This window comes from Schistocerca gregaria, chromosome 4 (assembly GCF_023897955.1).
Source record: "Schistocerca gregaria isolate iqSchGreg1 chromosome 4, iqSchGreg1.2, whole genome shotgun sequence".
Taxonomy (NCBI): domain Eukaryota; kingdom Metazoa; phylum Arthropoda; class Insecta; order Orthoptera; family Acrididae; genus Schistocerca; species Schistocerca gregaria.
Window position 1 is genome coordinate 649,666,070 of NC_064923.1, and position 17,140 is coordinate 649,683,209.

Consider the following 17,140-nt stretch of genomic DNA (forward strand, 5'->3'; position numbering starts at 1 on the left):
GGCCACCAGAACTAATGCCCTTCCGCGCCAGGTAGTGCTCCGAACCAACAGGCGGCGTTAGGGCGGCCGTAGCCACAGCGCTACACCACTATAAAGATTCGGAAGAAACACTTACACCTAACAGTCTGTTCTGCTCCAGCTGCTCGTGGGATCGTATAGCAACATGTATACTGATTAAACAGCGAAAATGTTAATACCAATGCAGTTTCTCGAAGTCGGTGCAGTACAGAACGGAGAAATACAGTTGACCCTCACAATCATCGTATGAACGCCGATATGGCACATATGTGATCGTGGTATGGAAAATGGACTAAAATCTCGTAACAGTGGAAAAGCATACCTGTGAGATGAGTGCCCTACTGCCACATACCCTCATTAGCTTGATGCCACTCTCATTTTGCCACCGTCAATCCAAAGGGCGCGGGTTCGATTCCCGGCTGGGTTGGAGATTTTCTCCGCTCAGGGACTGGGTGTTGTGTTGTCCTAATCATCATCATTCCATCCCCATCAACGCGTAAGTCGCCGAAGTGGCGTCAAACCGAAAGACTTGCACCAGGCGAACGGTCTACCCGACGGGAGGCCCTCGTCACACGACATTTCATTTCATTTACGTAGACACAAGCGCACTGCTGAAACTTCCTGGCAGATTAAAACTGTGTGCCGGGCAGAGACTCGAACTCGGGACCTTTGCCTTTCGCGGGAAAGTGCTCTACCAGCACGACTCACGCCCCGTCCTCACAGCTTTACTTCTGCCAGTATCTCGTCTCAAAGGTCCCGAGTTCGAGTCTCGGCCCGGCACACAGTTTTAATCTGCCAGGAAGTTTCATATCAGAGCACACTCCGCTGCAAAGTGAAAATCTCATTCTGGAAGCGCACTGCTGTTTGTCACCTTTCACGGCTCAGATTTGACGGTCAGCTGTTTACCGTTTGAAGAGAAAATCCATTAAAACCGGATTAAGGTATTCAAGCCTTGGTTTCCCCCTAAAATATGTAAGCCTCACACTTCCTTCTGTTACCTAATTAATTACTCTCTGATGCCTCAGGATGTGTGACATCAACGCATCAGTTCTTAGTCATAAATTTCTTTTCTCTCTGATTCCATTCGGTACGCTTTCCGTAGGTGTCCGATCTACACAGTAACAATCAGCATTCTTCTGTAGCAGCAGTTTTCAAAACCTTTAATTCTTTTCTTGTCTGAACTCTTAATTGTCCACGTTTCACTCCTGTATATCGCTATACCCACGTCATATAACTTCAGAAAAGTCTTGTTATGAGTTACATTTATTTTTGATAGTAACATATTTATTTTCTCAGTAAAACTCTTCTTGCTATTACCATTTAGCATCTTCTGTGCTCTCTGTTTGTCGTCGTTCATTGTTTTCCTAACCAGGTAGCAAAATTCGTCTATAACATCTAGTGTCTCATTTCATGAATTGACTCCCGCAGTATTATAAGGAAAAGAGAGACGAAATATTACGATGTTTGCTTCAAGTAAATATGTAGAGAATATTTCGACAATAGGCAGTTATAAGAAAAAAACTAGTTTGTTGTTATTGAGTAAAGTGCTGGTTATGAAGTCATTTCACATGTCTACATTAGTTACCGTGCTTTTGTTGATATTCATCATATAGCATATTATCAAGGCAGGATCTGTGTCGAACTGCTCCTCCAACATTTTTGTCGCCTTTGTCAGAATTAAAATTTCATTATAAAATTTCAGTATTTTTATTTCTTCACCCTGTAGGCCTACTTTAATTCTCTTTCTAAATAGTTTCTTTCACTGTTTTTTCATTGTGCAGATTGTATGATATTTTGAGTATGCTACCACCCTCTGTCACTCGTTTCTCGACTAATGCTTCTCTTCATGCCCTTCGAGTCTTATGACTGTAATCTGGTTTCTGCAGAAACTGTACGTCATCTTTCGTTCCATGTATTTCGTCCTTGCCACTTTCACTATTTCAAAAAAGCGCACAGCAATGGTAATATGTAAAGTAGGGAAGTAGGTTTATAAAATTTATAGCATGTTAAAGCGTATAATAATACTTACTTACCAGACATTTTATGTCGCTATTTCGTGAAAACCTAATGAAAATTTTAAAAACTTCTAACAACTACGGCCAATTAGTGGACGGACGCAAGGGCCCAGGTTGTTACCACTATTTTATGTGAATATATTCCTTGACTGCACAAGTGACTGTCTTTTTATCGCTCGAAATGATGAAGCACGGTTTCCACGACACATGACTGACTGGCTTCATAGCTAGCACTTTACGGGATAACAAGAAGCTACGAATTTTGTCTATAAAACTGCCTATTAATGAAATATTCTCTGCGTAATTACCTGCAGCGAACATCGTAATTTTGAAACTTCCTTTCCCGTATAATTTTCTGATTATGTTTCACCACGGTCGAACAAGTTTGGAGATCACTACTGTTCATATTACTTGCAATTCAGAGGGCCTAGTCACGCAGATTTCCCCTGGTAACGGTGTGTGTAGACTCTCAAGAGCAATTATAGGTCTTCCGAATAGTTTTTCTTTTACCCTTCTGTGAGTTTTATTTTGGTTCATATTTCGTACTGCATGTAAATCTTTCTTCCGTTTGTACAAATCATGATCAGATTTAAAGAAAGAAACCGGCTTTGTAAACAACTTAACTTTCAACGTTTTCTCCCTCTTTTGTTTAACAAAAAAATGTATAGCTTCTTCTTTGTCTCGGAAAGGTTACTCTTTGGGCTAAGGAGGTACTGTATTTTTGCTTTGGAGTTTAATTACCACAACACTTATCGCCCGACCCAGAATTCACGGAATCATCAGAGTAACTATCCCTCCCTTCTAATGTAATTTCTAACAAAATGTCGACAACATTCGAACTAATTAGCTAGGAATTAATTATTAAATAACACATATGTAGGTTCTCAGGTAAAGTAGGTGATTTCGGTTCCATACCTCATTCAACTCATTTTATCTTTGTGACATAGATAACATTAATTGCATGCCTCAGTACTGTGAATCTCTGGAATCTGTACAAAGACAGGTACTGTTATCAAGCATAGGTTACGAAGAAAAGGCGAAGAAAATTAATTCAGTTTTACCTTCACTATGTAAGTAGGCTGTTTAGGTTTTTTTAATGGTAACACCACGTAGTGCTCTGTATGAAAATCACTGGCTGTGCTGTGTGCAGTCTGTGGCTAGTTTGCATTGTTGTCTGCCATTGTAGTGTTGGGCAGTTGGCTGTTAACAGCGCGTAGCGTGGCGCAGTTGGAGGTGAGCCGGCAGCAGTGGTGGATGTGGGGAAGTGAGATACGCATTTTTGAGAGTGGATGATCTGGACGTGTGTCCATCAGAAAAAGTACATTTGTAAGAATGGATGTCATGAACTGCTTTATATATATTATCATTTTTGAACACTATTAAGGTAAATACATTGTCTGTTCTCTATCAAAATCTTTCATTTGCTAACTATGCCTATCAGTAGTTAGTGCCTTCAGTACTTTGAATCTTTTATTTAGCTGGCAGTAGTGACGCTTGCTGTATTGCAGTAGTTCAAGTAACGAAGATTTTTGTGAGGTAAGTGATTTGTGAAACGTAGGTTAATGTTAGTTAGGGTCATTCTTTTGTAGGTATTACTGAAAGTCAGATTGCGTTGCGCCAAAAATATTGTATGTCAGTTTAAGCACAGTCTTGTACAATTTTTCTAAGGGGACGTTTCAATTGTTAACACTTATCAGTAACGTAACTGATATTTATTACGGATATAAAAGGAGTTGCAAATTCGAGTGAATGGTAATTGTGAACAACTGTCAGTGAAACTATGAACAGAAACTGAAATTCGCTTTAAAAATTACGATCTTGTTGTGCCACGTTATCTGTTTACCGATATGCCTTAAATCAAGCATATGTCTTTGCAGTGTTGTGCATGCACTGTCTGCTGCAGCTACGGTGGGGATGTATATTTCTCGTTCGCAGCTCGTGATCGTTCGGTAGCGTTCTCGCTTCCCGCGCCCGGGTTCCCGGGTTCGATTCCCGGCGGGGTCAGGGATTTTCTCTGCCTCTTGATGACTGGGTGTTGTGTGATGTCCTTAGGTTAGTTAGGTTTAAGTAATTCTAAGTTCTAGGGGACTGATGACTATAGATGTTAAGTCCCATAGTGCTCAGAGCCAGTTGAACAATGTACATTTCTCCATTTACCTGGCATTTCACGAAATTGGTGATTTTTAGCATTTTTGAAAAAAAATACTTAAGAGTACGTCTTAGCAGCTGAAGTTTGCAGTATTTCTGGCTTTCCAGCCATTATATTTAGCTACAAGAAGCTCCTCTTAGTGTAGTTGGTGGATGCAGCGGTAGCTAGATGTGATGTGCTGTGAGGTACCGATGACGGATTGTTTTTTTCGGTCTGGGCGTAGTGAGAAGGGCTGCTTAAATTGTGGTCATTTTCCGCGACTGGCTACTGCGTTCGGAAGTTGCGCGACAAAATGATACTCTTTTGTTATTAATATTAGAAAAACGAAACAGCATTTTTACCTGCATTTTATGTAAAAGCATTTCTCAATAGCAGGCTGTCATTCTGTTGTTCCAAAGGTGTTAATTACCAGCAGAATAGTAAACAGCTGCTATACGAAAAGGCAGACGAAGCACCTCGGAGATTTTCGGATAGTGCCTAACTCGGACTGCGGACAAAGTGGTTCCACTCTACCACCACAGCTGGTTCGGCAGTCTTGGTGGACAAACATGTTGTCTGCGGCGGTCGGTGTCAGTTAAGAATTTATTAGCAATTTGGTTATGTGGACATGTAATCGAGAACAAGTTGATAGTAAATACGCAAATACGGAGTTCATTCCACAATGAGATTTTCACTCTGCAGCGGATTGTGCGCTGATATGAAACTTCCTGTCAGATTAAAACTGTGTGCCGGACCGAGACTCGAACTCGGGCCCTTTGCCTTCGGCGGGCAAGTTCTCTACCAACTGACCTACCCAAGCACGACTCACGCCCCCTCCTCACAGCTTCACACAAGTTTGGAAGGTAGGTGACGAGGTACTGGCAGAAGTGAGTCATACTTGGGTAGCTCAGTTGGTAAAGCACTTGCCGGCGAAAGGCGAAGGTCCCGAATTCGAGTCTCGGTCCGGCACACGGAGTTTATTGTTTTGTTTTTGTGAAAGTGCGAAGACTGGAGATTATTTGTGACTAATAAAATGGAATGTAATTGTGCCCTATCTAGTATTCTGTTAATAAAAAGTGAGTGGCATCCCTCATAAACAAACTGATGTGAAATTTGATTATTTATAAAATATCGGTTCCTCGCGAAGAGTTTAATACAGCCTCAATCTAACGGATCGCGACGTACATGCAGCTTTTTGCGCAGGGGACCACGACTATAGAAGACTGCAGGTTGGTGAACGTTAATTTACGAGGTGCCGGGGCTAGTAGTGTATTTACCACTAAATTCTTCTAGTATCTTCATACGGAAATGATGCTCTAGCCCCCCCCCCCCCTTTTCTAATTCCGACTTTTGCTGTTGCACAAGGATTAAGATGAAACGCGGACTGACTGTAATCGACACAGCAAGTGGAGTAGAAAAGAGTTTGGCACCTGCAATAATTTAATTTGATAGAAATTAATTAAATGAAGGAAAGTTTCATTAACGTAGTGAGAAATCTAAGGGTTGCTCTACCGATTAACAGAATGAAAGTTCTGTCCAAAATAACAATTTTATTTATTATGATTAAACTCAAAATAATAAACAAAGCACATGAAACATTTACAATACATCAAATTGGATACTCAAATTAATGCTGTAAAGGTGAAGTTGTCCATAAACTAGATTGTGACATTTATGACGAAGTGGTATGTGGAGCCAACTCCTTGCAACTCAAATCTTAAGAGAAACACCCATCCAACCCAACATTAATTGCTGCTACAGTAGTGAGAACTCAGACATTGAACATCCAAGACAGAACCACGTAAGAAAAAGACGGGAATAGGCACGCTCTGCTGGGTTCTGATTATCACAGAGCAAAATATCCTAATCTGCCGTTACTGCAGATATACATTATCAACGTTACCAAGCTGTCTTCTTAACTGCAAGGACACGATCTAGCGTACCGGAAGCGATGGCTGGTTGCTACGACGTCCCGTCGTCGTGCTGATAATGTCAAGAGTATAGCCCAAAACAAATTATACTGGTCTGGTTGTTCCAGACTAAAGACTTCCTATCAATACGAATGCGCCGCTGAGGGAGACGAAGAAGGCTCGCCACACAATCAATGACGGTACAGTGATTGATTTTAACAAGCGAACTCACACAGTAACTCCGACACAGTCAACTTTAGCCAAAACTGCTCAAGACGGACAACATAGGCCGCTTGTACGCAGAACGCTCAATTGCCAACTGTACTCGGAAAGGTACGTTGAAGTCGAAACTTCAGCACCTACGTCAAACAATTACAATTAAGTGAAAGTATATTAGACAGCCAATGGAACGCAGGCTGTCCAGAGCAGCGAGAGCTCAGTCTTGTAACCTACTCCAACCGAAAGGCGAGAGCAGACTTTTTCAAGAGCACCCATACAAGCCGAACACAGAACATTCCCGCCCCCACGACAGTGGCCGTGATTAAACGTTCCAATCAGCAACTCGAAAACCGGCGGAAAATTCCACTCTATTGCCGAAGCACTACTAGTTCACCAATAAAGATTCTTAGCGCCGATTTCTGCGCTGATTTTGCTTCGTCTCGGAGCTATGGCCTGAGCAAGCCAATCACAGTTACGATTTTGCAGAAAACGCGGGAATTTGCCTGCCAAGGCTGCCTGGGAGCACAAGTCATTCCCACGCCTCGCTGGTAACCCACCAGAAAGTGTTTTCACTAAGTTTCTGCGAAGTAACGGAATCTCTAGCCCAGCCACTCCTTCTGACCCCTTTCGGCGTGTCGCTCCTGCTCTTATGACAATGTTGGCATCTGGAAAGCATCCATTCGACTCCCTCACACCCGTCGGCTTAAACCAGCAGAACTCGCCTGTTACCGGACCACCTGGGTGACGAGAGACGCTGCGTGGGAGGTCCATGTGTGAGGGAATAGCAACTTTTCACCGCATGCCATTACAGAGGAAAATCGAATTACTCAGACTAAGATAGAAATATGAGAGGGGGCTCATGCCACCTCTCAAATTATACGTGCATTCCACTCAGGGCGGTGGAAGCAAATAGGCACCTCGCTTGTACTGCAATCTTAGTACAAATGAGACCAGTGACACGTCATCTGTGGTAAATCAGAGGAGGTATGAAGGAGAGAAATTTTCGAGGGAAGGGGTATATACACGCGTATATACACTCACATTTTTTCAACTAGCCGTAAGTTTTGAGACTGTGAGTCTTTCGGTGTCTTCTTCATGTACATAATATTTCAGGGCAGATTTCGACATGCCTAATTGTATCGTTCCCTTGTAATCTAAGTCGTAGGTCCTCATGTTCCTAAATTTCCCCACACTAGGCCCATCATTTGCGAATGCTATGTACAGCACAGGCTCTAGTACCTATATTTGAGAAGACATTATTTTTAATAGTGCTAGCATGCAGACGCACCTCCCCGTGAACTGGTATTTTACGTGTTGCAGTCGTGCACTAAGTTACTGTGCGCGGTGAGAATTGGCGGCATTAGCAGGCAGCCATCAAACCGCGGGGCACTGGTTGCCGTCGCGTTTTATCGCATCAGCCGGCGCGGCGCGGCGCGGCGCGGCGGCGGAGTCAGCAGAAGCGGCTGCGTCGCTTCCCACAGCCGTAGCAGTCCGGGCCGTCAATTCGCAGACTTGTTTTTCGCGGCGCGGCGCTCGGTTTAACGAGGACCGCAGCGCAGTTTTAAGGGCGGCGAACGTGTGTCCCGGTCACGTCCTGCGTTTTAAAATATGCGCGCGTGCCTCACCCCGGGAATAAATCCCGCGGACCGCAGCACGCCGGCTGGCTGTAGCGGGGGCCCCGTCTGGCCACCAGCAAACGGGACTCCCACCACCACGCCGGCCGGCGCTGGCTGGGGAGAGAGCAGCCGAGCCGAACCACCGCAGGTCTTCATTCCACAGCAACGGTACTCGGTTCTGCAGGTTCTCAAGCTGAGCCTCTACTGATAAGAAAAGAGTCTCTAGAGGGGTCGAACAGATGAGATCAAAACTGGTCATTTACGACCAAATAAGAGCAACTAAAAATTTTTGACTTTATTTTGGCCGGCCGGTGTGGCCGAGCGGTTCTAGGCGCTTCAGTCTGTAACCGCGCTACCGCCACGGTCGTAGGTTGGAATCCTGCCTCGGGCATGGATGTGTGTGATGTCCTTAGGTTAGTTAGGTTTAAGTAGTTCTAAGTTCTAGGGGACTAAAGAGCTCTGACATGAAGTCCCATAGTGCACAGAGCCATTTGAACCATTTTTGAATTCATTTTAACTGTGCTATTTACAAGATCAAGATGTGCACAGTGTCCATATGAAAACTCACTTATTTCCAAATGCAATTAAAAGAAGACATCAGAAATAGACAACTGCGTTTTGTGGCATTATGACTTAAGGTTTGTACAAGGTAGTCCACAGCAAGTATACTGACGGAAAGAAGTCTCACCGCCAAGAAATAACTGATGCAGGGTAATGAAATCTCTGGAATATATTTGTCTAGGTAACAAGTTTAAGTGAGTAACGTTGCAAATTCACGGGTTAATTTAGTCAGGAGAAAAGCTATTGCAAACGTGAATTGCTGGCACATCAGTAACTGGCGTAACCGCAAAATGTTGAACGCAAGCATCCAAACGTGAATACGTTGTGTTTTAGAGTTCTCGGAGGTCAGTTTGTCTGATGACTGTTATACTAGGTCGGTCATTACAGAGACGGTTAATGTTGTTCTGGATGACGTTAAAATAAACGTCGTGTCGATTGAAATAAAAAATAGATCAAGTTAAAATTATCTTATCGAAAGTGACATGTCAATAAAGGGACGTTTAATGTTGTCTGGTGCCCGGGAAAGCCAAGGAAAAATGTCGACACCCTGTAGAGCACTTTTGGGTTGCAACAGCGGTATCTCAGTGAGCGTTATCCTGTTGGCAAGCACCCCTTTGAATGCTGTTCATAAATGGTAGCACAGCAGGTCGACTCATCAGTTTGACGTAGAGTTTTGCAAGCATGGTCCGTGGGATAAACACGAACGTGCTGCTGCTATCATACGAAATCGCACCCCATACCGTAGACCTGGATGTAGATCCAGTGTGTCTAACACACAGACAGGTTGGTTGAAGGTCCTCAACTGGCGTATTTCTAACAAACACATGGCCATCACTGGTACCGAGGCAGAACCGGCTTTCATCAGAAAACCAGACCTCCACCCTGCCCTCTAATTAGCTCTCGCTTGACACCAATATAGTTGCAAATAGCGGTACTTTGGGGTCAGTGAAGTACACCCTACAGGGCGGCTGACTCCGACCCGTTGTTGAAGTAACTGATTTGCAGCAGTTCGTTGTGTCACTGTGGTTTTAACTGCTTCTTAAATTTCTGCTGCAGAAGCAGAAGCCAGAGCCATACGCCGTCTCAATAGTGCCACATGGCCGTCCGAGGCCCGGTCTTCTTGCGACCGTACATTGTCGTGACCGCTACTGCGAGCAATCATGCACAGCGGTTACATTACTGCGAAGTCTTTCTACAGTACTGCAGGAGGAACATCCAGCTTTTCATAGCCCTATTACACGACCTCTTTCGAACTCAGTGAGGTGTTGATAAAGGCGTCTTTGTAGTTTTAAAGGCTTACTGAACTTACATCATCACGTCCAGTCTGAATGGTAACTGATGAGATGCCCTGCTAAAAACGCAGGACATAAAAGCTCAACCAAAATCAGACATTTAAAAGGCAAGTCTTGTCTTAAAACAGTTCCTTAATTAGGCTGAAGGCCCAAAGTATCTGACACTTTAACAGCAAACACCTTAAATTCAAAGTCGGCTGAAGGCCCAACACTTAAGACTCAATAACATTACTTTTTAAAATGCCAAAGGCTTTACGTAAAACAGTTCTTAAATTACGCTGAAGGCCCCAACCATCTGACGCCTTAAGGCCAAAACAACCTTAATCTAAAAATCGGTTAGAAGCCGTACGATTACACACAACAAGAAAAAAGAAGAAAAGGCAGTACAACCAGTCGCAGAAGTTTCCGAGGATATGCCTGGAATTCAAACACTAACGCTCGCTTAGGTGAGACAGGCAGTTGGTCCAACCATTGTTGATCAGACGACAACCCAACCGACAGACAGTCAACGGACTAACCAATAAGATATCTTCCGCTTCACCCGACCAGCACACAACAGGGATTTCAATGGAACAATGTAGAAGGTATTGGCGCCCACAATCAACTATACACTGAGCTGTCAAACTACACACCGTGCTGGACAGCGACAACATGATGAGGAAAACAAACTGCCTGGATTTACCTCAACGGCCAGAATAGGTAACTGGAACGTTAATGGCCAAAAGGCAGAAGATTCCGCTGGTGCACTTCAATTCAAATAACGAAGTACAGTTAAACTCCACCAGAGGGTGGCTAATATTTGCCAACTTGAAAATACACGTTGTTGCTCGCAGGAATATCCCAACATCTGACAACGAACTCCAAACGGCACAGTGTGAAAAGTCGTGACTTGCTGATAGATTAAGTCAGAACTCAACTTTCACGTCCAGGATCGGTGAGCCACGAACCTCGTAGCAAAGGGAACAGCACCACACACCCTGACACCGCATAGAGGCCTCCAGCAGGCCTGGCCAAACAACGCACCACGGAAATTTCCTCTCTGCTCCGCACCAACTAACCAACTGCCCACACACAGCCTAACTGTAAACTATAAGCGCCAAGCCAAAGATGGTCATAGGTGCGAATATCGATACACACCGCCACTGCCACCCACAAAAGAGAGGTAACAGCGTTATCGTGATAACCGCAGGAGACTAAACACAGAATAGCAACCAATATTTAATCCAACGCATAGCATGAGCCAACCACGGCTCAACTAATACTCAGGAACATTATTACAGCGTGTATCTAAGTCAAACCTTGTAAGATGTCAGGCAAATCCAACACCTTCCATGAAAACACTGACATGATAAGCAAATCCAGTAGTATGTCACATAGCTCCGAATAAATCCTGACATTAAATTAACCAAAGTAATACGAGTAACGAGTGAGCAAATGGAGTGCCACACACTAACACAAGAATGCCTAAATGCGTGTCATACCTTCCCACAGTGAGACAGACGCAGTTCCTAGAGGAGAAACGAGAACAGAAGCCGAGAGCAGAACCGTGTTAAGCTAGAGGGCCCTACGATAAGGGACAGACACGCACGTCGCCAGCTAACCACTAGGACAACGCCAGCGGCAAGTTTTAGCGTGAGACTTTTTCGCGTCTCTATTACATCAAGGACCACCCCCAGTCCATGTTAAAAGCTAGAACCCTCCAGAAAAACAGATAGATCTTACGATAACACAAAAAAGGCCACACCACCCTCAAGTTTTAGCGTGAGACTTTTTCGCGTCTCTGTTACGTCACGGACCCCCCCCCCCCCCCCCTGCCCCGTTAAAAGATAGAGCCCTCCAGAAAAACAGTATAGATCTTACGATAACGCTAAAAGGACCACACCAGCTCCAAGTTTTACCGTGAGACTTTTTCGCGTCTCTGTTACGTTGCAAACTTTAAAAACATTGCCCCACCACGAAAAGTATAACGTTTCTCATAGGATAGACAGAATTTTAGTAGGCGGAGCTTAAGGTTAACATTGAGACCCTGATTGGTCAGATGAGAACACAGCCAGATAGTTTTTTTTTTTAAACCAACTTCGGTAAATGGCAGTACGCAGAAGTTAGGAGAGGTTAGTTAGTTCCGAGACGGCGAGCTGGATTTCTGCTGCACCGGCCGCTCCCCCCTGACGCTGCCTAACCAACGACAAGGTAATGAACGCACGCGATGCCGCATAAAGCTTCACTCAGAACTGCAGAAGTCTCATCTGTTACACCCCCTTTTTGGGTAATACTAGTGTCGATCGTAAATTAAAGCTCATGGTGTTCACATTTGCCACTTGAAGTAAAAATCTCAAACGCAATGATTTCTCTGTTACATAATTATTGAGAAGCCACATCGGCCACTGTAATGTATGACAAGTTAGATAAGTAACTAAAGATAATTGAGGGTCACTGTAGACCATTTTGATAGTGTTCTCTCTTGTGAAACCTAATTTAAACCTAGATTATAGATGTGATATGGCATAGGTCATCCTTCGATCCATTGTTGAACTTGGAAACCCACTCAGGGAATATTGGTTCACATTTTTGTTGAACGCAGTTGAATTTACCATCCTATATTGTCACACTTCCTTTTATCAATAGTGTAATTTATAAATAATGTTTTGTGAGTAGAATAAAATTTCCAGTGGCAAACTTAACTGCTTTTTCAACGTTATTTTACCAGCTAACTAAAAATAGGAAAGCCTTGAACCCCTTCCACTAAATTTAGTTAGTATTAAGATTGTTTTACAGGGAGTGCAGTGGAGCTGACGCTGAAATCATTAAGTATTTGGTTATATCATCGCTAGTCTCACTGAACTCTTTTGAATTCTACATGTCATGTGTGGTCTGGCGTCTCCTTACCAGCAACAGGTCCCAGGTTCAAACTAGTCAATTCCCTATAAAACACTCTCAGAGGGTGGTTGCGCAAAAGTGGTAGGGAGACACAATATAGAACAAACAGACACCACCCAGAATGTTACAAAATGGCGACCCTCCCAGGATGGTAAAATAGCATGATTGAAGGTCGACCACATGCCTAACTAGATCAGAAGAATACCTGCTGAAAAATTTTCGTACTAAAAAGTTCTTTAACTTAAAGTTACGCGTAGTCGAAAACAGTAGCTGCAGCGATAGATAGTAAGAAAGTATTCAATAAATAGTGAGACATTGTAGCACAGACAATAGCATAATTAAGTTACGAATTTTAGTATTGTTGGAATTACGTTTTCTTTCCAATGCAAGCGCACAGGTAGCGGATACATCGTTGACAAGTTGATTCTGACCCAACAAGTAAGTGAATGGTTTGTCAAGTCGTGTGAACAAATAGTTTATGAAACGCGTGAGATCGTATGAGCGCATGTTGACGCGAAGTAGAGCGAGTGAATTGCTTTTAAAACAGAAAATAAGGGATTCGGAAAGATTAGCAATGGCAGATCGAGACTTTGACCGAATTGAGGTAGAGACCCAGCATAAAAATGGACAGAGAATATATGACAGTACAACAGACGATGCAGTATCGCGAGAAATAGGACAGATAACGCCCTATAACGAGGATAATGTATGTGAAGGCATAGATCACATAAGTCAGCATACGACAGAGGAGCAGGAAAGTAGAGAGACAGTCGTTGAGGAGTCTAACTTGCGTCTTGAATACGTAGAACCCATAGTACAAGTAATCAGAGCTCCCTCACCACAGAGTACAAGGAATGCGAGCAGAAACGTGCCACAGCACATTTCAATGCAATCGGATACGAACCAACACTTGGGCGAAAACACAGAGCGTAGGACGTCGGAAGAAAACGCAATAGGACCCACCAATCTGGCAGAATTATTACAACAAATTAAAGAAACCGTGACAAGGCAAAATAAAGACATAGCGAACCAAATTCAAATTCAGAATGCAGAAACCACGAGACAAATGCGTGAGATTAAAGAAAAAAAAACAAAAAAATTCAGTTACACCTAAGTCATATGGAAGACGAGGCAAAAGAATCTCGAGAAGTGATAGGAAACTTAATAACAGGTCACAATCAATTGAGAACAAACATTGACAAGGTACGAGCGGACGTACAAACATTGCGTAATGACATTCAGGACGAGATCAAAACATTACGTAACAACACCCACGGATAAGTCAAGAAAGTAGAGAAACAGATAAACGAAATTACTAGACAAGCAGGAGGTACAGCGCGTGAAATTGTTGAAAACAGTGTGTTACACAAACGTATCACAGAAGCAGCGCTGAAAAGATATGATAACTGCATAGTCAAAATAGAAGCGCAAACGAAGCGACAATTTCAGAAATTGCGAACAGAGTTGTTGCAAACTATAGAAGAGCGTAGTGAACAGGATCGAACAAGCACAGAGTCTGCAACCACATCCATATATGTAACAGCACCGGAGAAACAAGCAATTAACGAAGATATTAAGCATTTGTGATTCAAATCACAGGCGGAAAGAAACGTACGTGAAATCAGACAGCCTGCACAGCAACAAACACCTTTCGAAATTCTTGATGAAAAAACGTCATCACAAGCACATGTGGAACCACAAATGTATGTTTCAAGACAGTTTGGATCGTGCAATGAAGCAGCAAGGTTAGCCAGACAAGATACCCAACCAATACGTGACAATGGAAAGCCAGGTCGCGAAGAGTACAGTGCAATGCATTCAGCTACACGTTCACAACCGATGGAAGAAAATTATTGCGTACCACTCCAACGATGCGACGCAAGGGTAGGAGAAAGTTACAGTGGACAATATCCAATGGATCTACCACAACCGGAAAGAACAACAGGAGAAATGATCAGAAACAAAAGTGGCGAAGAATCGCGAATTTCATATAGAACTATGACGAAGTACGACAGCGATCATTTCCTCACAGTCAGAAAATTTCAACACTTTCGAGAAGGAAACTCATTACTTCCACGAACTTTTATTGATCAATTCCGAGTATGATACCAGAACACTGGACGCTAGCACACAAATTAGACTATAGATGTGCATGTATGTCAGGAACAGTCGCAGAAACCATGCAGAATGTTGCAGCGACAAGCCGATCGTACGAAGATTTCAGAGAGAAGTTTCTCTCACGATATTGGTCCAGCGAAGCACAGAACAGAGTGAAGTACGAATTATTACAGAACCATATTTTGAAAATTCAGGAGAGAAGAGTCCCGTGAAATTTTTCGAATTAATGGCAAAGAAAAATCAATGCTTAGATGTAGCATACAGTGACGGAGAGTTGATTTAATTATGCGCGATGAAGCTACCATTGAAATACCAGCAATCATTAGTAGGTCGCAGAGGCAATGACGTCGAAGCATTTAAAGGTATTCTAAGGGAACTAGAGTTCATATTTTTGGAAGATGACGCAAGAAAAAGACGAATCGCACGTGAAAACGAAAGCAAAAAGCAGTGGAATCCTCGAGACCCAGTACGAAGAAACAATAATTACGAACCATGTGACAACTTCGCACCAAGAAACGAGAATAGATTTCAACAAAGAACCGGTTATAGATTTAGAAGAGAATATGGCAATAACTATAATTCACCCAGGAACGGCAACAACTATTATAGAGGGAATAACGACAACTGGAACGGATACTGGAGAACCAATAGACCGACAAATTATCAACAAAGAAACCACTATCAACAAGCTGAACAAGAAAAGCGAGTACAGATAGAAGAGGTGGAGGTAAGACCACCAAACCCCGATAAACGTTCGAATTGACGGCTAAGTGCCCAAGCCAAAGAGAATGACGCACCGACCCAGGACAATTGCACCACCTTGAAAAGAGAAGTAAAAATCTTATCACGAGAACAGAAGAAGGAAGAAACAAATCCGCAGGGACCAGATGAAAACGAAGACAAGAAAATAACAATATCGTTTTGGGACGAAATTGATTGGGAGAATACTGACGAAGAAGATGAATTACCAGAGGCATGCACAACGAATGTAGGAGGAAAGGACGAAGTAATGAGTATTGCATAGCTATTTGAGATGGAAACCAGGGAAAGCGAATTCAAAGAGGATAATGCGCAGTCGACAGAAGTTGAAAATAAATTACGAGTGGGCAACAACCCAACGTATATAATGAAGTAAGTTATGAAACGATAATTAGAGCATTTAGATACGATTATGTGGAAGTAGCGACAAAGAAGGAGAAGATAGACCAGGATGAGGAAAAAGTAGAGGATGTAGAAGAAAGCGTGAATGAAGGAAGAAATAGAGAAGAGGAAATAAAAGAGAGAAAAGTAGCAGTGGAAGCTTATCCTACAGAAAGTTCGAATTCACAAGGGAAATACCTAAAAAGACTCATGTATGATTCAGTGGAGGATTCGTTGATGCAATAAGAAGAAGAACAGAACCAACCCTTTCAAATTCAACCAATTGTGAAGGCCATGGTAAAGCATATCCCAATCAATATTGTAATTGATAGCGGAAGTGAACTGACTGCGATCTCAGAAAATTTATTCATACAGTGTAATGCCAATGAGGAATTGCCAGTTCTGAAAACACGTAAGATTAATGTAAGAGGTCCTATTAGAAACAATGCTGCGGAAGTTACGAGGCAAACAAGATTAACTCTTTCGTGCCAAGGTCAAAAGATCGAAGCCAACTTCGTGATTATACCTAAACTAACTGCAGATTTGATTATATGAGCAGATTTTTTAAATGAGAGACGAGCGATAATAGATATGGGGAAAGGTAGCGTAACATTCGGGAATGTCACACTTCTCTTTGAGCAAAAGCTAAAATTAGAAGAAATACCACTTATAAACAAACAATCAAGAATGACGCGAGATAAAGAAGATGAAGAATTAGAATGGTATGCACAAAAGGGGGAATCGCCTCAACTCATGTTAGAAGTCTATAAAGAAATCAACAAAAAATTGCAAGAAGTTCACGGTATTTCGGAACACAGTAAAAGAGAATTAGAGGGTATTTTACGAGATAAAGCAGAGGTATTTTTACCTAAGACTGGCACTATTAAACACTTTCAGTACAAGTTTGAAGTAAAACAGCACAAACCATTTATAGCGCCACCCTATACAATCTCATTAAGCTACAGGAATAAAGTATTCCAGAAGATATCTAAAATGTTAGATGACGATATTATTGAACCAGCTACCTCCACATATAACAGCCCGCTCCATATTGTACAAAAACGAGATGGGAGCATCAGGTTAATGCTTGATTCCAGACAGATCAACACAATCACAATCACTGAGACAGATCGCCCAGAAAAATTAGAGGAATTGATACAAAACTTCCATGGTGCTAAGATATTTTCATCAACTGATTTACGGAGTAGTTTCTGGCAAATAGAATTGGCCCCAGAATGTAGAAAAT